This window comes from Barbus barbus, assembly GCF_936440315.1.
Source record: "Barbus barbus genome assembly, chromosome: 16".
In the NCBI taxonomy this organism is placed as follows: domain Eukaryota; kingdom Metazoa; phylum Chordata; class Actinopteri; order Cypriniformes; family Cyprinidae; genus Barbus; species Barbus barbus.
The window spans coordinates 24,432,646-24,454,930 of NC_136744.1; positions in this window are offsets into that span (position 1 = coordinate 24,432,646).

A 22,285-nucleotide genomic window follows, 5' to 3' on the forward strand; every position below is an offset into this window, starting at 1 on the left:
ATATCCTTAACATCCTACAGCATCAAGTCAAGTCAGGTTAAAATAGCTCCTTAAGGTAACAATTTTTCAGTTTCTGCTGTGTATAAAGGAGACAGAACGTCCTAAAGAATGGACAAACTATGATGCGCAAGTTGAGATGTTATTTTGGATCCAAAGAAGACAAGTGCTCTGTCAGAGTGTGTGTGTGTTTGCAAAGCACCTTCAGCAGAAGCGCCTTTGATGTTCGGGAAAGAGCCGTCAGAGTAAATGACGTGCTGGGCTTAAGCAAATCAAGTCTTGATGCAAAACAAGCCCTAAAGCCGTACAATCTGACAGGAGAACAAGCTGCACGCAAGTCTAAGATAAAAATGTCTTTCTCTCTGTTTTGTCACTGCAAATTCATATTCATATATCTGGAAGCACTGCCTTCAGTGCACTGCTGGGTCCTTCAAGGCTTTAGCAACCTGGGGAGGTTTATCTTTTTTGCATTGCTTTATCCAGAATCACATAAGAGAGCTGATTATTTCGAAAATAATTCGATGGCATGTGTAGAAATTTGTACAGTGCAAAATGCATTTTTTAAAACACTTTTTAAACTAACTTGTATCCTCAGGGGAAACAATAACACAAGTTTAATCCTAGAGTGTCCCTCGAGTAGGGTTTACGTTTTAGTCCCTTGGGGTCAGATAGACCCCAAACTTTTACAGAGCGATTGCATAAGGAAATATACATTTTTTTTAATATGACAAACTATATATCAGTTTTTTCATTTACTTCTCATCTATACATTTATACAGTGTTTTATGGATATTTGATAGTTTTTTACCTATTTACTGCACAATTACTCAACTACGCCATAAATTTGATTATGAAAAATTATTTTTTTATGAAAAAAATCACTTAAATGATGACCTAAATTAAATATAATAGGTTTCTTAATATTGGCCCATGTGTTAGGGATAGAATACTGCCATCTGCAGGTTAGAATGAAAATTTTAGGTATTATAGTTAAAGAAATAAAGTGCAATGACCACATATATCCAGCAGAGGTCCATAGGGACTCATTCATTTTCAGTTCAGTTTCAAGTCAGTTTTTCGTCATGTTTCAGCTTCTCCTTGCAACTTTATGATATATATTCTGTGAATATATATTTAAACATTCTAAAATATTTAAAAAATATATATTTTTGTCAAAGGTTAGAATTTGTTGTTGTTGTCTGGTATCTTTTGAATTGTCTGCTTTTGCAAATTATTTTACATAAATTTGCAGAAATGTCTCTCTCTCAGTGTGTGTGTTATGTCTACCCCTTCACGTTGTTATGCATTTATGTTCTGTGCATTTTATTTGCCAAAATCTAAAAAATGCCCTGGGCACCTACATCACACCTGTGTGTGTGTAAGTGTGTGTGTGTGTTATGTCTACCCCTTCACACTATTATGCATTTATGTTCTGTGCATTTTATTTACCAACATCTAAAAAAGGCATTGGACACCTACATCACACCTGTGTGTGTGTAAGTGTGTGTGTGTGAGTGAACATGCTTGTTCCATGTTGCATTTGTGCTCTAGTACCAGTTCTTCATTTATGAGTGGAACTTTTCAGAATTATGCCAAATTTGTTGATTTTATATGCCAATTTCTATAAAAATGCACTCTATTGCAGTCCCACACGTGTGTGTGTGCGCATGAGATCGAATGTTCGTTCCAATTTGCATTTGTGCTCAAGATCCAGGCCTTTATACAAATGTAAAACATTTCAGATTTATACTGGGTTTACTACTTTTTTTTTTTTTACAAATGAAACAAAAAATAATAATTATTTTTTTCACTTTTCCTATTCATTTTCAATGTGGGGTAAATCTGACCCCAAGGACCTTAAACGGTATTTATTATTATTATTTTTTTTACACACCTTTAGAAAAACCAAATCAAGTCCAGATTTTCTGTGTGTGTTTAGATAGAATATTTAGGAAAAGTCACAGAGTCTCATGCCCCTGAGATGAAGGGAACATTTTAAAAAAAGGAAAATTCCACTGGGGTCAGATAGACCCCAAGGGCCGATTAAGGTTAAAGACATCTTTTACTGCACCATCTGGGGTCTGAGGGGGTTTGGGGACAATGAAAAGGTTTTTTTTTCAGTATCTTAAGAACATATTAATGTCTAAAGTCTTATTACACTTTAAGGAAAAGGGGTCTTTGATATATATTTATTTTACTAAATATTATAATGTAAATAATATACCTAAAGGGAATTTTGATGACTGATAAGGCTTAACATTTGTCTCATATACTTCAGATACGGTGGGTGTTGCTTCAACATAGAGATAAATGAAAAACAACAGTGAACAAGTAAACAGCTTAACTCAAAGAGAACATCTTGTTTATATCTCTGGGAGTCATTAATATAGTTTATGATTGAATGTAATGAGTATTCACTCACAGAACAACACCCACGGCAGTAATGCATCCAAATGCATCATGATGAATAAAAACTTTGCGTCATATTTTGACACGAAAAAGCTTTATGTACGATACAAAAACATACTGTAACAAGATTAATTTCAAGTCCTTCATATTTTTGGAAGGCTGAAATGTTCCCATGGGAAAGCTAACAAATAAATTAGCTAAATTAAGTTTTATTCAAGTGTTTTAGTGTCTTTTGATTTTGTTTTTGTTAATATTTTGATTATATTTTATATATTTTGTTTTCACTTAAAGTTAGTGCTGTCAAACGATTAAACCAACCTAATATATATTGTGTGTGTGTGTTTTTATATATACATATTAAATATCCACAGTACACACACATTATGTAAACAAAAACGTATTTTGGATGCGATTAATCGTTTGACAGCACTACTTATTTTATTTTATGTTTTTTTTTTTTGTAATTTTAGTATCTATATATAGTTTTAAATATATATATTTTTTATTGTAGTACTTAAAGTTTCAAGTAGGGTAAACGTACCTATTAAGCTCACCAAAATCTACATTGAGACATTTTTAGTGCACAAGATATTGGTTTCAGTACAACAAGTTATGTTAAAATAAAATATTAATCTCTCACACAAAAAATATTTAATTTTAGTTTAAATGACAAAAGCATTTAAATCAAGATATATATAATTAAATTCAAAAAGTCTGGCTGTGCTTAATGGGTACATTTTTGTACCCTTTAAGCACACCCCTGTTCCCATGAAGCACACATTATGTTTTATTAAAAATTCTTGTTTATTTTAAGGATTTTTCTTTTTAAATAATTGTAAAAAATATTTTTTTACCCCACATGGAGACCCATATCTCCATATCTATCTGTGCAATGATCTGATTGATTTTAAATTATAGGAGGTATATAGTAACAAACACATCAATTGGTTAAGACATCAAGTAGGATAATAAATTATTTTTTCTTTTTATAATCTGATCTCAAAAATAGAAGTGAGCTTAATAGGTACGTTTACCCTACTTCATATTTCATCAACTTTTTTGTTTTAAATAATTAAACCTTTTTTAAATGGTTTGTTAGTAGGGGTGTGCCATATCCAACCTGGTCTCATAATAATACGTACCTCTGTGCACTTTCTGTGCGACACCTTTTTACGTACCTTACTGCACGTTTCGCCGCAGTTTCAAAGAGAAATGTCCACTGAGTGGTGCTAAAACATGGGTTCAATACGTAAACCCTGGCACGTTTTTATTACGTAGATATAGGTACATATTGCTGTTTTTATTGCATTACAGGTACGTATTGCACGGGTCAGAATTCAAATATCTGGGGTCTGCCCCTAAAAGTTAATGCTCTATCGCAGGGTTCCTCAAATCTTTCCCTGGAGGTACAATCTGATGCAGAGTTTAGCTCCAACCCAACTCACCTACCTGTGATTTTCTAATGATCTTGAAGACTCTGATTAGCAGCTCAGGTGTGTTTGATTAGGGTTAAAGCTAAACTCTGCAGGAATGGTCCAGATTTGAGGAGCCCTGCTCTATCGTGTTGGAAATATGCCCTACACCTAACCCAACCCTAAACCTACCCATAGTGTTAACAAATGCAAAACTCATATAAAAACGCATTTGTCGATGCAATCGTGCCATTTCAACTTCCTTATATGCAAATTTGAACTGCTTTGTTGAGCCATAGTTACATGGGATTCGAACCGGAGCTCCTCGCCTCCTAAGTACTTCTCCGCACTCCGTGAGCTACCGAACAAACTTACCATCTGTGAAAACCCATAAATACGAGGCTGGATATGTGCGATGCTAACAGTTTTCAAATCTCCCAGCATATTAATATTGTTTTGAAGTCGTAACATGATATTCTTCAAGTAATTGTGCGAAAATGACGCTTTATTAATCAAAACTCTGTAAATTTGTGTGAAAAGGAGTAAAAGGTGTCAGAGTTTTACTGCCTCTAGTGTTTGTTTCTTTTGAAAAGTAGTAATATGTAGTTATTGGTACGTATTTTGTGTCTCGCTAAAAAGTGCACCCAGGTACGTAAATGCCATGAGACCAGGCAGGCCATATCATACCGTCCATGAAAGTACCGGTATACATTTTTACATGATAAAAAAAGTGTTATATCGCGATATCAATGATATAGCGACGCGATGACGTATTTACTAGAGATGCACGTCTACATCTAGGGGGTGGAGATTGGTAGGTTTAGGGGTGGGGATGGGTGGGTTTAGGGATTAGGGGGTGGAGACGGGTAGGTTTAGGGGTGGGGATGGGTGGGTTTAGGGATTAGGGGGTGGAGACGGGTAGGTTTAGGGGTGGGGATGGGTGGGTTTAGGGATTAGGGGGTGGAGACGGGTAGGGTTAGGGGTGGGGACGGGTGGGTTTAGGGATTAGGGGGTGGAGACGGGTAGGATTAGGGGTGGGGATGGGTGGGTTTAGGGATTAGGGGGTGGAGACGGGTAGGTTTAGGTAAACAGTGGTTATTATTAAAGCAAACCTGTACACACTGAATGACTGTGATATGAATGGTGTAAATTGTGAGTGAGTGAGTGATAGATTTCCTGAAGTGGAGAGTATTTTTATGATGTGAGTGAAGTAATGCTTCCATGTATTATTTTGTATATATTTTATGAATTTGTGTAAGTATAATATCAACCTGTCCAGGGACTGCGGGTGGAAATTAGCATTTTTTTGCTATAACCTGGCACATGACATCTCTTCTTTTTTAGACTAATGTTTTTTGTGCATTGTCCCTGATCAAATAAATAAATTGAATTCAAAAATTCAATGTAAGGTGGGAGAAGTTGGATCTAGATCCAACCATACCCCCTGGATCTTGTGTTCTGCAGTGAGGACCATCTCGAGGAAGGGGTGGTTGTTTTGCTGGTTACTGTATGATGATTAAAATCGTGAAATGGCCTTAAACAATTAAATACATTACAGAACGTTATGTTTTCTAATACATGTATGAATTGCATGCGTTCAAACAGCGCTGCAGGAGCTCGCAACGCTGTCTTAACAAGGATTCAAAGTCCAAACAGCGAGGGAAATCTGCGCTGAAACTCTTACTCCTCAGTTGCTCAGTAACACTTTTATGAATTTTTACAAGGCATGTGACAATGTGATACGTGCATCTTCCCAAATTAGTAATGAGAATAAATTATAAATCTGCTGCTGTCAACCAACAAAAAGGACTTCCTGCAGGTTTCCATCAAAATAAAAGCAACATTTATATTTATAATGTTAGTATTGTAATTTTACTGTTGTTCTGTTAAAATTAAAAAGACAAAAATAATGATAATAATTACAACAGCTCTATTAGTACATTTATTATAACGTTCACACATAGTGTTCAAATTGGGATCTGTAATATTTTCTAATGTTTTAAAATAATTCCCTTCTGCTCAGCCAGGCTGCATTTATTTGCATGAAGGGGATCTCAAAAATAACCCATATTTGTTAGCAATAATAATAACCCTGATTCAATTTCAAGAATTTTTTTATTATTATTATTATTATTAGATAAACTTGAATATACTAGGTTGGATGATTAAATTAAATTTTTAAGGGTCAGGCAAGGTAAAAATCATTCCTTTGTTTACAAACTGCACATTTTGACTTTTTATTTTAATTATTTTTTTTTACACAGTAATATATGAAATCCTGCTAGGAATTGAGGGCACACAGCATGAAGAAAGGAAAATAAATTCAGAGTAGAAAAAGTCACGGAGAAATATTTTCTCAACGGAGAGCTCTCAAAACAGAGCATTATATTTGAGATAGAGGCTCTGACAGAGGGAAAACAGGAAGACATATCAAAGGTCTCTGTATCTAGTTCACTCCTGTGTGCTTCAGAAATGGTGCACATCTCTACATGAAAGGAACATAGCAGTCTGGTTTATTTTATCACTTGCCTTTAAAACAATGTTTTGTCTGGAATTTAGTACACAACATAAAATGAACTGTCATGCTGCTGCTTTACTGTTTGAACAGAAGTGCTTGCGACTTCCAGACCTTTATCATCTTCAGAACACAAGATAAGGTATTTTATGATGAAATCCGAGAGCTTTCTTACTCATAGACCAGGCACGTGCAGAGGGTGGTGCGGTGGGTGCTTGAGCACCCGCCCCTTTTCCCCTTGATGCCCAAAGTGCCCTTTTGTCAATTTTTGTAATTAAACGCCCATGTTTTCATTTTCAAGTTAACATTATCATCTAACATTTAAAATTGGAAATACATTTTTAACAATCATCAACTCTTTCAAGTGTGACTTTTATAAACCTGTTGCATGAATGTAAATGAAATATGAAATAATTTAAATCAATTTACATTATTTTCACTATAGCATGTACACATGTATCAAAGTGAAAGTCTTGGATGCAATGTTGTGACAGGAAAGACCAGAATCCACAAAACACTAACTGCATAGTATACATGTAATGCACTGGATTCTCATAATTTACATTACTACACAAAATGCACAAGACCATAATATACAGAATATGTTTAAAATTCATTATATGTTCTAAACACTGCAATGATCCTTTCAACAGTTCCTGTTACAGTATAAGTTACAAATCAGTGAATGAGTATGTTATGTAATGGAGTGCAATCTCAGTCTTTATGGGGATAGTCCATCCAAAAAAATGAAAATTCTCAAATTATTTACTCATTTATGCCATTCCAGATGTTTATGACTTTCTTTCATGACATAAACACAAAGATTTTTAAGAAAATAATCCATCTCTGAGAATCCACATAACACAAGTGGATTGTAACCCATGCATGTATGACAGTTGAACGGAAGCGATTGTTAATAGTCAGAAGTTTAAATTATTAGTGCTTTTCTTATCTGTTGTTTTACTTAAACAAATATTGATTTAACCACTAAGGTCAGATGGATTACTGTCACAGTCACTGTGTGTGGTTTTTAAAGCATCTTTAGGACTCACAGAGATGGATTATTTGCCTACAAATCATAATTTGTGTTTACCTGTCCAGTAGAAAGAAAGTAATATGCATTTGGGACAGCATGAGGGTGAGTAAAAGATGAGAGAAGTTTTATTTTTGGGTGAATTATCTCCTTAACAATCATATGCTGTTGGTATGCTAATTCAAGATCAGCATAGACTAATAAGAATATAGTGCAACCTCTTGTGTACATGTGAACTGTGCTTGTTTTAATCTAGAGCTCCAAAGAAATTAAAATATTTGCATAATATCAGGTGTCTGAAGATCAAGATCCCAGTCATTCAAAGGTGATGTGTCTGAACAAAATAAGATTCTTGTCTGATGAGGGCAATGGATCTCTGGTACTACCACTGCATCCTCTGGGTCAGCATCAGAAGTTTGTTTATGGAAAAGTTGCTCCGCTGCCTGGAAATTGAGAAAGATGTGTTATAACAATATAAACTGCTTTGAACTCCCATGACACATTTCAAACTTAAAATACTTCAAACTAATAAATACACAATATAGTTATTTAATTTTATATGTATTAGTAATTTTAACTTAGTAATGAATACATCAAAATTATGCACCATTTATCATTTGTAATACCGTTGTGTAACCGTTAGATGGCTGTATAGCCCTATATGTCCACGACTGTGTATACCCTAGTTGCTGGAAACAGATTTCAGTTATAATTATCTGTATGTATAGGTTTTGCATTTGGATACATATTTAGGCATTATTAAAGACTACTTTTTGTCAAAGTTTGTTCTCGCCCCCCCCAAAATGTTCATCTGAAGTGACCATTTTTGCATTATTATTAGTCAAATCTGGACACAGAAAAAGCATGGTTAAAAAGGCTTTTCATTGCAAAAGATGACAGTGCAGTGATTGACAGTGCACTTGTAAAATAGCATCGGTCATTGTCAGATACAGTACATTTAGTACTGTACATTATGCTATATGGTGGGGGGAAATATGAACTAATCGAAGCAAATATGATCTAATTGAAGGCTATAACTGTATGTAGATAACCAGGTCCAGAAATGATTGGGCTAAATCAAGACAACTTACCATGAGTATCCTGATAATGACTATGATTGATGATAATGATGATATAATTTGCTGTGCTATTCCTAAAATATCATCTCAATAATGTAGTGTAGCAGCAGAACAATACTGATAATATAATAATAATAAAAATATTTATATATTATTTTATATAATTAAAATGAAATAGGAAGCCGCTAAGAGACGCTCACATCCTGGCTTCCAGGTCAAGAAGCTATCAATCAAAAACTCAGTAGCCAATGAGAACACACCACTGCTAGCCCCGCCCCCACCAGAGATTTGTGCCAGAATGGCGAATGAAAACTTTAGACTCTGGAAGCGTATTTGTAAGAACAGATCAATGAATGAAAGAGGAGAAAACAGTCGCAAAACATGCAGTGCATTAAAAACAAAGTCAAAAATGTTGCATGCAATTATTTATTTTTTCAGTTTCAAAGACATTTTATTCCATTTCAATTTATATTTTCATACGTTTCTTGAAAAATTACATTCATTTTAATTGGCACAAAGTTAATACCATACTTGAGCTATTACCTAAATAAACTGCGAAAAGATTGTTTTCTAAAACATCATGGATGGAATGATCCTGGGAGTGCTGTACTTGCGGCGCTGTCTGCAGAACAGTTCAAAGCGTTCAAATGATCCAAAGCGCCAGAATCAGCGCTGAAACGTGTTACTCGACCCCCTGATTTTTAATGAATGGTGGTGAGAATTTGAGATTGCTAGTGCTGTCATAAAACTCCCAAAAGGTTGTGATGTAATTATATAACAGGCTGTAGTCTGACGCGCTACATGTCTGCTGTTACAGTAGCCTACTGTTTTTAGTTTCGATTCACTGCTAGCTGCGTCACGCTGCGATTGGTTTGAGCCGCTTTAATTTGCATTTAGGAACATTCGTCATTAGAAACGTTTAGAAATCTGTTGTTTACAAAGAGAAGTTTCAGTCTCCTCTCCACTAGTAAACTGGTGTGTGGTGGGCGTTCTGGCGCAATATGGCTGCCGTCGCATCATCCAGGTGGATGCTGCACTTTGGTGGTGGTTGAGGAGACCCCCCCCCCTTCTATGTAAAGAGCTTTGAGTAGGCTTTTTTTTTACTTTAATTTAATCAAATAAATTCAGCCTTGATGAGCAGAAGATATTCATTTCAGAATCATTAATTGTAATGTTTCCAAACGTTTAGTAGGTACTTTAATAACAATAACAATATACTATATAGTTTACTATAATATATTATATTGTTATCATGATTATTAAGTGCTGCTTTAAATTTTTACAGGACAATCGTATGTATTCTTACAGTATAAGATATATCTTTTAATGTGCTATAAGTGTTGGGGGCGTGGCTTGTGGTGTGACTTGGGGCATGGTCAGATTTTCCTTCTTTTTTATCTCTATCTGATCACATGCCTGATAACTTGAGCCCAATGACTTATGGCCAAAAAACAAAAAAGAGAAGGGAAGGAAAATTTCTATACATTGTGATAATTACAATTTAGGCTGTTCTGATTATGTTTACTTGCAAGGTAGAGGACAATTGCATTCAGTGTAAATGTCTGGAATGACTGACATCAGAAGCAGTAAAAACAGAGAGAGTGGAGAAGCAGCAATCATGCTCTGATTGGTCTGTCGTCGAGTATTTAGAACAATCAGTCTAAACAAGACCGAAGACATTTTGCGTTCAAAGGTTTGACGTTTTGAAGTAAACAGTAGATCATATTTTGAAAACTATTTGAAGGCACTACTGGGCTTTTCAGAATGATTTCTTTAGCAGCTGCTTAGCAACACCCTAGCAACAACCAAAACATTTTCAGATGGGTTGCAGGGGTGTTGCTATGCAGTTTCTTCCTGGTCCAAGTCTAACTGGTCCAAAAATCGGTTTTCATAGTAAGTCAGTCAAAATGACAGGAAATTACTAGAGTGTTGCCATGGAGTTGCTAAAGTGTTCAAAGTGGTTTCTAGGGTGTTTCTAGATAAGTGTTCAGAGTGGTTGCTAGGGTGTTGCTTGCATGTTAAATCATGATGACAGGAAAGAAAAAAGTGAAGACAAAATAAATAAATAAAGAGGATAGAGGAACTGAGATGAGACAGTTTTGATGAGAGAAGTACTGATCAATAAATATACAGTTTTGCAACGTTTGCAAGATCTGATAATGGTTTGAATGGAATTTCCCCCTGCACACTGTTTTTTGCATTACTGTCCATATTTAATAAGACCACAGTCAGTGCACTTAAAAACGACAAACCCTGACCTGTGAGAGAAACAAGCAGCAGGAATGTGAGTGTGAGTGGCATCTGTGAAGGCATGTGATGCCCTGTGTAGCGCCTGCTGCCAGCACTGGATTCATCTACTGATGTGTCTATGTGCCGAGACCCTGCGCTTGCCAGGAGGATGGATTTATTTTATTTTATTATTTTATTTACACCCCTCTCCGTTCGGCCAATTTGAATTTTATTTCCAAAAAAAAAGGAAAAATAAATCTAGCTTGTCTTTGTAATAAAACAACATAATTTACAGTTAAATGTCATTTTGGCTAATATAACTACCTTTTACAAAGTAGTCAATTTGCATACTGTAGCATCTTCCCTTTTCTTAAAGATAATAAAGAGACTCAGTATTTGACTTAGCTGCAAGATTAATGGTTCTGATTACCTATTTACGACCTTTAAGCATTACATTATAAATAAATTGTACATATAATAATCACATATTATAGTAATACTATATATATATATATATATATATATATATATATATATATATATATATATATATATATATATAAAATATAATTTTTTCAAACTTTTGTTTTATTCTCTAATAAAATGAAACCAATAAGAATAATCTATTGTCAGTATTGCCCTTTGGAAAATGTTCATGCCCAAAGTGGAAGCTATTAATAATGTTATAGGGTGCAGAGAGCGAGCAGTTGTTGTTGGGCTCTATATATCTTGTCTCAGGCCAGACTGGAGTCAGCAAGCCCACCCTCTGAGCTCAGAATCGGACTTGCGCTGGCCCATGCCACACTGCTAAGAAACTTTACCCTGCAGATGCAATTAATCATAGTGAAGGTTTAATTGGAGATAACCGGCCAAAAGAAGAACCTGTTTTCAACCACTAAATCCTGAATATTGCTTAGGTCCCATGACTGTCCTGTAAGAGAAAAGTGATTACTCAAATGCTGAAAACTTCTCTGATTGTTATATTTATTAGTTACTCTTGAATAAATCATTCTGCCAGGGTGTGGTTTTGGCACAGAACCACGTTCTAATGTGAAAAATAAAGTACATTTCTAGTTCACTTGTATTATTTTGCTTAATCTTCTTGATTGTCTCCAAGTAAATTTAAGCACAACCATGTTAGCCATTATTTATTTTTAATGAATAATAAATTTTAATTGGTAAAACTTTACAATAAGTTTTTACAATTTTACAGCATTTTTCATAATAAATTAAGACCATAGATGCTGTAAATGTAATGTATTATTGATTGTTATTGCATTAACTAATGTTAACATATATAGCCTTAAAGTGACAGTTTAATTTATATTCAGTTGTAATAGATTTTTATTTCATGCATTGCCAACACTATATTTGTCAGGGTTCTGTCACTTCGGTCTAGTTTACTCATGGTTTTGTGACGGAGCCCTGACGCTTCCTTCTTGTCTTGTTTTCTGGTGAGCGCGTGGCTTCGAGTGTGCTCGAGCTGCACTTCCCTGTGTGAAGTCCTGTCCTGTCCCGTCCTGTCCTTGCCTTGCCAGTCTGTTTTCCCCTACGGGGTAGTTTTGTTTGTTGATTTTATTTTATTATTAATAAAGCCCTATTTCCTCCAAGTGAGTCCCCGCTCTCATTCCTTCACCCACACCTGACAATATTTAGACTTTATTTAGATGGACCATATAAAATGAGACCTTTTCAGGCCTTATTTTGCACCGTATTTGTGGAAAGCATCAGATGCATACTTGTTTGGAGTATATAGTAAAGGTTTCATGATTTAAGCTCTCTTGAGTTGCACTTTGCTGGCAGTTTCACTTTCTTCTGAGAAGGATCTTTTCTTTCCCTTCAATAATTCAGCTCCATTCCACACCACAAAAGCTGAGGCGGCCAGACACAGAACCAAAGCTGATTGGAAATGATGAAAAACAGGTTGTGCATTTGGTGCATGAGAATCTCTTTTCTTGAACCGTGTTTCATTAATTTTGAATTTAATGAAATGTTACATGCCAGTATAATAAATAAAAAAATGTATACACAATTTTAGCTAGGAGGAAAGGAAGTCTGCTTAGAAATATCTGCCTAGATATGCTCAGAATACCTTAGCAACCACACATGGGCAAGCACCACGCACAATATTCATTTGGAAATGTAGAAATCTAGTTGATAAATATTGCATACTGGACTAGCTGATGCTTTGGCTCACATTCTCCTCTTGGAGAGCGATGTTGGAAGTGGTTGGGTTGGTAATCAGGATTAATTGATTCTCTGGGGTTTCTGAGAAGCAGGGAAGTCCTCCCACCATGTCATTGCTGTTTATGATTTATTCATTACTTTTGAGGAACTGTGTCATGCTGCAGTCTGAGGCACATTCAGAATGTTCGAATTAGTAGCTCAGCAGCTACTGACCTCAATTACCTGACCCGAGGGGCCAGAATCTTTAGATGATATGAATCACATAGGTAATTTTATATCTGAAAACCAATAAAAACTACAAAAATACATTAAAGAATGTTTTGCTTCAAGCATCTTACTTTATTACCAGCGGTAGACCTATTACAAAAACATTTTTTAAAACTGTGACACAGAAGAAATAACACCCTTTGGACTCTGTGTACAGTAGGACAAGCAAATCTCTTTTTTTTTCTCCACAGTTTTTCCACAAATAATACATTGCTTTCCCAAGCTCAGCCATTCAACCCTTTTAGCCAAATTTTTGTTAAAAAAATTCTTATATATTTCTCCTCAGTTATTTTTTATTTTATTATTTCATTTCATTTTAATTTATTTTTTATTTTATTTTATTTTATTTTACAACCACAGTTGTATTCCCTGAAAACTTAGCAGACATAAAATGCTAATTTTGAAAACATGAATCCAGTTAAAAATATCCAAGGATTTGCATAGAGGTCGAAGAAGGCAGTGACACCACAAAAATGAATTACCCTCAAGATTTTCTCGCTGAGATCTTTCTTTCAGACTTTGACACCTGTGGGTTTTTTTCCACAGAAGAATATTTCATTAAAATTCATGATGTTGCTATATATGATGGGGTTGCCAGCTTAGATCTCATCAGACAGATGAGTCTCTGTGTGTTTCGCACGAGGAGCATGTTGCATCTCATTTTATCACAATTCTTTACAATTTATTTTTAAACAGTGTTTGAAATTGACAAAATTGCTCATTTTCTTACTACTCATCTGTTTCATCTGATTTTCTAAAACCTACTGATAATTGCTTATCAAGTATAGCCTACTGTATATTCGGCTGTATGTAAAGGACGTTCATACTGACAGCTATTTGTAGTGACAAAGCAACTGAAAGTCATTCATTTATAATGATGCAACGATAACCGTGTCAGGAATCATCTGCAATTTCAGTGAGTTTATTCATACAGTCATAATTGTTTTGTACACATTCAATACAATACATTCAAACACATTCTCATCCAAAACGTTTTAGCAGTAATAAAACTACTGTACTGCATTTGTTGTCAAAATATGACATTTTAGTTTTTTGAAATATATACCATTTGTGATTTTGTTTTGGCTGTTGTTGTAACCTCCTAAACTTTGAGGAGAAACCTGGCCTCATTCTTTTGGCTTTTGACATCATTTAGTGGCATAAAAGAGAGATACAGTACATGACTCTGCGGTGGGATTTAACACATCTAGTGAATTACAATTAGCAGTGAACTTGGCGCTGCCCTGTAGGGTGCAATGTGTCAAGATCTGGACAGGTATGTGTGACCCACTGTGCCTGAGAAGAATGTTTTAGAATATTTAGGCAAAAAGACTGACAATTTTCTAATGGGCAGGCCCGTAAAGAATCTGTATACTTTTAGGGGATTTTCTATAAATTTATAAATATATCTTGTTTACACACATGGCATCATGGATTCTATCAAATACCAACAAATAAAAATCAATAAGTGAGTGACTCTGTTAGAAATCTTATAATGGGCCATGTTTGGATCTTCCAACCGTACAATAATCCAAACACAAACCTCAGAAACAACACAAAAATGGGTCACTGAGCACAAAACCAAGCTTCTGCTATGGCCATTCCAGTCCTCTGACCTGAACCCTGTAGAAAATGAGTGAGGTGAACAGAGAAGAAGCACCAACATGGAGCTGGGAATCTAAAGGGTCTGGAGTGATACTGGATGAAGGAATGGTCTCTGATCTCTTGTCAGGTGTTCTCTAACCTCATCAGGCATTATAGGAGAACATTTAGAGCTGTTAAACTGGCAAATGGAGGTTTCAAAAAGTATTGAATAAAAAGGTGCCGTTAATTGTGGCCAATGTGTATTAGAGAAAAACATTTATTTCATAATGATATTTCCCCCCATTTTAAATTCTTATTATCCAATGAGAGGTTAGATTTTTGTGAATGTTTTAAATAAAAGATCAAAAGGATTAACAAAGCAGATTAATTTTCACATACTTCTTTGATCATATTTACCAAGGGTGTTGATATATTTGGCCATGACTGTATGTGTGTATATATATATAAATTACAAATTAAAAATATATTCATTAGGATATTTTAACATTAACATATTAACATGTATATATATGTTGGATATATTCAGATTTATGAATGAAGAGCCAATTCAAATTCTGTGCTAAGTTGTAAAGCATATTCGGGGATGTGACGGGGCAGTCATGGCCTAATGGATAGAGAGTTGGACTTGTAACCTGAAGGTCGTAGGTTCGAGTCTCAGGTCCGGCAGGGATTGTAGGTGGGGGGAGTGAATACACTCCAACACTCTCTCCACCCTCAATACCATGACTGAGGTGAAACCCTTGAGCAAGGCATCAAACCTCCAACTGCTCCCTGGGTGTATGTTCACTACTGTCTGTACACTTGGATGGGTTAAATGCAGAGCACAATTCCGAGTATGGGTCAGACTTAGCCACACACCACTTCCCCTTCCCTTCCCATATTCTGTCTGGGCCTTATCAGTGATTGAACCTGTGGAGTGTGAATTGGCTGGAGGTTTTTAGCTCATAAAATATTCATGTTGTTCACATGTTTGGATAAATTGATGAGCTAAACTGAATATTTAGCTGTTAGGGCACATTCTGATTTGGACAGAGGTGTTCGTGTCCATTATTAAAACATGATATTGCCTCCTTGTGTGATAAATGAGCCGCATTACATTCTCAGTGAGGTTCACACCGTGTAACTGCTGAAATATTGCCTCGTTACCTGGTTTTAACAACCTACTGCGATATTATGTACCAATCATGACAAATGACTTCTATATGTCTGCGGCTTCCTTGCTCTGTTGTTGTGCTAATCGGGACGTGATAGAAATGACTCAGTGTAACTGTGAAGTCAGAGGTGCTGATTTGATTATAGCTGTGATTTGAAAACAGTCCACTGCGTTAGTTTCAGCTCCACCACTCATTGAAGCACTGAAAATAATGCAGACAGAGAGGTACGTTTAGTCCTATGGTCCACTTAACTTAACCTTTCACATCCGATTTGACAAAGTGTTTCTGCAGCGTGTATTTGACTTGGCTCTCTGGCTTCAAAGCAATCAGTACGACCCTTTCGCAGGCCAAATGTTTCTGTCTCTTCCTGTCAGGAAACTAATTCATTAGATTTGACAATTCCCTCACAGCAAACACCCTCCAATAGGGAAGTCCCACACAGGCTATGGGACGATGGGTCAAAATATGGTGACAAGGTCGGATGAGGCCACCACATTTTCAAAAAAAGAGTGTGGTGTTTTTTTTTTTGCATTTGTATTAATTGTATTGTTTTTCAAATTTGTCAAATTTGGTTTTGTTTTTTGTTAAATTTGTCAACAGACATATAAATTAAGTTGAATTATACTTAATTTTAATCATATATTTTATCAAGCCACTTTGGATTCATTATAGTAGTAATTCATTTTTGACAGTATTTTGTCAATTGAAGAAAACATTTTGAAAACTTATAAGAAAATGGCAAACAACAGGACAAAGATAAAAATCCAATAAAGAGCACAAACGTTTTTCAGGTACGTTTAATATTTTGTACTTGAATATTACATTCTACAACGAATGCAATATTTTGTTAATTTTGCGTTGTGTTCCATGATCGCCAAATAGCTCAAATGTGACTGGAGGTGCTGGTTAATTAGAAACTAGGTTTAACACTGAGATTACAGTAAAATCTAGGTATATAGAGAAAGTTTCAAGGTAAGGAAAGAGTTTTACTGCTGTTCTGAGAAAATTGTTTTTTACCCAGTGTTAGAACTTCAGATGTTTTCATTTATTAAATATACCATCTGCTGAGCAATAGGACGGGCTTTGGATGTTTTATGGATCAGTCCCTGAGACCTTCTGAAGAAAAGGAAGAGAGAAATATGGAAGACACAAGGATACATTTTCTGTAACATTTTTAGATGCTTGATCTCTTTCGTAAAGCTGCACATCTGCTCTATTCAGATTTTTGAGAACATTATGAAATCATAATTATCCAGACCACTGAAGGTGTGCATTCAGAGGCATCTGGCTGTCAGGACCAATAATGTTCCACTTACAATTATTCAAAGTCCTGTGAGGAGGTGTTACGGTAGTTCTTCTGTACAGTGATATCAGACTGCTCATACTTTTCTAAAAGCAATAAGCAGCTCCTGAAGGTTTCTATCATCATGTGCCTAATATTGGGACCCATGTCAGCAAGATGGCTGGTATAACTCCATCATAATTAAATTAGCTTTGCTTTACTCCAGAAAAGCAACAACCTGCTTGAACTCCTCTCTTGTCGGTGGTCATGACCTAGTTTCAAATCCACCTAGAGAGTTGACAGGATTTTTGACCTCTTGTTTGCCCTACGGATCTAGCCTCAACTTTACTGAAAGACTAAAGAGGAAATTTACTAATAACAAATATTCTGTTGCAGCACATTGTAGAAAGTATCATTTAAAAGTTAGGGGATGATTAGTCTCACCAAGGATGGAAAAATTAAAAATAACTGTTTTCTATTTTTTTTTTTAACTATATTTATTCCTGTTATGCAAAGCTTGAATTTTCAGCAGCCAAAAGTCTTCAGTGTCAAATGATCCTTCAGATATGATTCTAAAATGCTGATTTGGTGCTCAAGAAACATTTCTTCTTCTTATTATTATTATTAATTGATAAAAACAGTAAGTTATTTTTTTGGAAACTGTGATTTATTTTTTTCAGGATTCTTTGATGAATAGCAAGAATAGTATTTATATGAAATAAAAGTTTTTGGAATAAATGCTTTTGTAACATTGTCAATGCATTTACTGTAACTTTTGATCAACTTTTTATAGTGCATTAAGTGGGTGGTTAAACTAGATGGCTAGATTCATAAAAAAGTTGTGCATATGTGTTGTAAACGCATCCTTATGTCAGCTTATAGTACAGCCCTTCATTTCCAAGTGAGAGCGTTTCCTGTTAATATGTTGAGCCACTTTTAAAAAAAAATTTTTTACAAAAAGAAATGAAATATTCATGAGTTCCAATCAATGTATGAGAGCGAGAGGAAAAATGGAACAGCGGGGCAGAAGGTGCTGGAGGAGGAAAAAGAGCCCTTCAGTTTTCACAACCACCGTTTCTGTGCCCCAGTATATCCATCTATCCTTTCATCCGTGCATCCATTCATTGCCATGCCATCTTTTGCTTTGCATTTAAACCAAAGAACTCCATTAGCATTTCATCTTATGTGCATTTGCTCAATTGGTGCATGTATAGACCTGGAAGTATGTGACCTATTGCTTTAATTGTGCTGTATTTTTGCCGCCATTAATGTTGTTTGTGTTCTTTTCAAGAAGCAGCCAGAGATTACTTTGACTTTAAATAAAAGTGGCCTTGAAAATTGCTTGACATAATGGCACAACCACCAGCTCTGCAACATAAGAATTAGGAACACAGACATGTGACCAAACAATGCATAGAAGCAATGTGTCTCATTTTAGATTACGCAGGTCGGCCAAAACCCTTTAAAATTTGCCTACTAATGGGCTAAACCTGCCTTTCATTTAGAGCCAAGACACAGTAGTTAAAAATATAGCACACAAACATGCACTTAAGCATCCCCTTCCCAAAAATTTGTCCCAAAACACTGAAATATTTATGAAACTAAAGTGTTTCAAGACTGCTATGAAAATATGAATGACTCCTCTTTTGTCAGAAGCACTCGGAGGCAGTAGTACTTGTTTTGGGCATATAAAATACTTATTGAATTTTACTGCAGTTGACGATGAGTTTAAATGTGAAGTGTGTGATATCTACACCACTAGTGACACTAAATGGAATTGCAATCAGTTTGTATGAGTGCCATTATTTGAACTGATGATGCCTTTTAAATTACAGTGAAGTAAAAAAAAAAAAGACACAAATTTTAATTTAATGAAGTGAAATTCAAATTCATATTAATGTAAAGAAAGTCAACTGTAATTTTTAACTAGAAAAGTTACAATTTTAAATGTTGCCTTGACAAATAGACAGAATGATAGATGGATGGACATTTGGACTGACAGACGAATGGTTGGATAGAAGGATACATAGATGAGTATGAGGATTGACAGATGAGTGGACGGACAGACAGAATGACAGATAGAGACAGACGGATGGATGGATAGACAGAATGATGGACAGACAGATGGATGGCTAGACAATGATATACGGATAGTTGGACAGATAGACAGATGGGTGGACGGATAGACAGAGGGATATGGATATACGGAAGGACAGACAGATTGACAGATGGATGAATGGATAGACAGAATTATATATGTATAGACGGATGGATAGACAGGTCAGGTGGACCGACGGATTGACAGGCGGATGGACAGATAGAATAACAGATGGACAGATAGACAATCATATAAGGACAGATGGATGGACAGACAGATTGACAAGACGGGTGGACAGATAGACAGATTGATGTATGGATAGACGGATGGATGGATGGATGGATGGATGGGTGGACAGACGGATGGACGGATAGACAATGATATACGGACAGATGGACAGACAGACGGATTAACAGACGAGTGGATGCATAGATGGAATGACAGACGTATAGACATACAGACAGATGGGCAGAAAGGCTGACAAACAGAGGAATGGACAAATAGACAGAATGTGTTTGAACATATTTAATAAATTAACTTTTGTTAATGTTAAATGCACCAAGTGTAACCGGTTCTACTTCGCCTCGCTCCGAGCGGGATTCGAACCGCGGTCTCCGGCGCGGGAGGCGGGCGCTCTAACGAGGAGGCTAAAGGCCACGGCCCCTAGCGTCAGTCGCTAGAGCGCCACTTCTTTGAAATCAAGGGAGTGAGGTTTACACGCACCAGCACACTTGCCTGCGTCTGTTACACTCACCCCCCTAAACCTCACTCCCATCCGGGTCACGGCACCAATGTAACCGGTTCTACAGCGGGATTCGAACCGCGGTCTCCGGCGCGGGAGGCGGGCGCTCTAACGAGGAGGCTAAAGGCCATGGCCCCTAGCGTCAGTCGCTAGAGCGCCACTTCTTTGAAATCAAGGGAGTGAGGTTTACACGCACCAGCACACTTGCCTGCGTCTGTTACACAAGCACAATGCTGAGTTTTGTGAATAGGGCTAAATCTGTACATCTTGATTATTATTTTTTTTTGTTTTGCCACTTTAGCACATGCTATTGTGCTGAATTTTTTTTACATTTCAGCAATTCAAGTATAGCCTAATAAGAAAATGGAGGTCATTTGCATGCATCAATGCAGCTCCTTTACGTTACTTTACGTTTTCTGGTTCTTATAAGTCTAAATTCAATGAGACTAAACGGAATGAATGTCCCATTTAGCAGCCATCACAGGAGGAACCAGACAATCAGCAGATGTAGATGACTTATTGATTAAAAGCATTCATGAATGTGAGATAAGTATGCCGTTTTGCATAGAGCTGGGCACTAGGCTTCCTCGACTAATCTTCCTCGCAGTGTTGAGCGTGTGTTGGAGGCAACAAACTCGACAGACTATGAGCCGGGCTGACTGTTAGAGCGTGAGGGAGAAGAAGAGAGCAGGAATGCACTCTGATCAGCGGTGGAGAGGAGCGAGAGCTTCTAGGGTGTCAGGCAGCACGCAATATTCACAGATGAGAGGAAGCAACATTAAATATGGAAGTGCTGTGATGCTCAGACAGGCTGCAACAGGACAGGAATGATGTGATGGCTTTTGTCACACTCTCTGGAGAAGAAGCTGAGATTTCAGTTTTGGTGGATTTATTCATTCGTTCATTCATATTTTACTCCTCTTTTCTCCTCTTTTGTGCAGTAACTCTGTAGTGCGGTTATGCTTCTTCATGGAGATGAGCATTTGGACTGGCCTTCTACACTGCTTTTGGCCAAGAAGGTGTCACAGAATTTCCGAATAATCCTGTCCAGTTTGTTCTACTCGTCTTTGGGTGTTTTAATGGCTGGAACTCTGTCAATCACACAGACGGCTGGTTACATAATGGCTTTAAAAGTGTCAGAGTGGCTTTCTCTCATAGCAGTGTTCTGCCACATAGAGATAGCACAACAGCCTTCACCAACTGCTAGCTCTTCAGAGACTGTCCTCACCCTCCATCTGACTCATGCACCTTCTGTCAGACACTCTGGGAGCGTTCCAATCGCTGATAGAGGGCCATGCGAAGTGGACTTCACAGGGTATTCGGCCAGCTTAAGTGAGACTTCAGAATCACAGGGAGTGTGTATGCACCGCGAATAGAATAGAAAAATCAATTGTAGGTTGATATATTACTTTACAGATGGCAAAATAATCTACATATGAATATGCTGGGGTGTGTGTGTTTGTGTGTGTACAATGTACAGTCTGAAAAATGGATATTGATTTAGAAATTGAATTGCTAAATAGATATAACACACACACACACACACACACACACACACACATACATATGCGTACATGCATAAACATACATACATATATATATGTGTATTATATCTATTTAGCAACTATATACTATGTATGTATGTGTGTGTATTATATTTATTTAGCAATTCAGTTTCTAAATTAATATCCATTTTTCACAATGTACATTGTACATATGATGAGTACAGTTGTAATGCAATTTATTACCAAAAATATGATTTTTTTAATTTAAACTTTTTTGTTGTTGTTATTGTTTTTAAAGTAAGTCTCTTATGCTCATCAAGCGTGCATTAATTTGATCAAAAATACAGTAAAGACATTAATATAGTGAATGTTGTCATAATTCAAATTAACTATTTTCTTATATTTTAAAATGTAATTTATTGCTGTGATGTCAATTAGCTATTATTCTAATTTGATGATTTCATGCTCAAAGATAATTTAATACTGTGAATGTTGAAAAATGTATTAACAAACTGTGATTCATTTGGTCATGATTCTTTGATAAATAGTTCAAAAGAATAACATTTGAAATAGTAAGTACATTTGTAATTTTACAAAAACATTCTGTCACTTTTGATCAATTTAATGCATCCTTTCTTTTACAAAAATATACACTATAATATGTGAGCATGTGCACATTAGTAAAGCACATCATAATCAAACCCGCTAATCCACATGACCTTAATATTACAATATGTGATCTTCTAGAGCTTTCCAAATAAGCAGATTTTG